Source organism: Priapulus caudatus, unplaced genomic scaffold (genome assembly GCF_000485595.1).
Source record: "Priapulus caudatus unplaced genomic scaffold, Priapulus_caudatus-5.0.1 Scaffold2590, whole genome shotgun sequence".
Classification (NCBI taxonomy): Eukaryota; Metazoa; Priapulida; class Priapulimorpha; order Priapulimorphida; family Priapulidae; genus Priapulus; species Priapulus caudatus.
Genome location: NW_014579651.1, coordinates 24276 through 25551, shown reverse-complemented (window position 1 = coordinate 25551; position 1276 = coordinate 24276).

The window sequence follows — 1276 nt, the reverse complement described above, 5'->3', positions numbered from 1 at the left end:
TGCCCGTGTTCAATCGGTCTCACGTGCGCGAAGCATTACGTCGCAATCACCGTCTTACAGTGTCCCTAGGATTGACACACACGACTACCTGACCGACCCGTCCGTGGAGTGCAACTTACAGGTATGAAAATTGCCTTACGTGCCTGCTCCCGGGGTTACTACATGTAACCAACCAAGGCCCAGGAAAGGGTAACGCCCTTCCTTTTCCAGCAACTGGCCAATTCACCCAACCACCCGTGACACCCGGCTACGCCTAGAGTGCGATATGTTGCATACAGACCGCATAACGTTAATAGTTTCTATTTCCGGTCTGACGTGATGTTATGAAACAGACTGCACGTTTTTGCCAATAACCGTGGCGGGCAAGCACTTGATGCCCAGTCTGACAACACACCCTGTGTTCATCCCGGGAAACCGAAATGACGTGGACCATACGCCATACGCTTCCCAAGCTGCCTCTCATGGGGAACATAGATAGGGCCACGCCTTCTCCGAGCTCTGCGGACCGGGTCCGAGACCTGTTCAGGGTCGGCATCACGCAAAGAGAGGATCTCCATTGAATTCTCCGCTGGTTCGACACCTGCTACGGCCACATCGGCGGTTGCTACAGGCAACCCGCCATTGACATCAGGCTTCACAAGGAGTTCTGCTGCGAGATCTGCCATCCTCACATCTGTATCGGATATGTCTATGTCCGTCCGGGTATCAGATATTTCGGGCTGAATGCTCACCCTATCCGAGCCGGGTATGTTCCCAACACCATTCTCCTTCCCCTTGGTTACTAAGCGATCCACAGAGGTAGCTTTATCCGGGACCAGGTCCGGGATGCACCAAGCTGCGGGCGCGTTTCCGCCAAGGTAGGGTTTTAGGTCATCGATAGAGACTACACAAGGTTGGTCATTTTCCTCACGTTGGATCCAGCGTAAGGTACCACGTTCTCGGACCACCAGGAGGGGACCCTGCCATGGATTCCCCAGCTTCCCAGCTTCAGGTGTGTAATACCGCCAGACCCAGGTACCAGGCGGCAAATGCGCACAAACGACGGCCTTGTCGTAGTTGCGTTTTTGTCTTTCCGCCGCCCTTAGAAGCATTTCGCGGGCACGCCAATGCGCGGCGTGGGTAGCCATTCTCACCCATTTAACGTATTCCACTGGACAATCCGGAACCTCTGGACCTGGGAGTCGGTCAAACATGAGTTCAACCGACAAGCTAACCTCACGACCAAACATCATGAGGTTTGGGCTCACCCCGTACTCTCTTGGGCTGTACCTCTGTA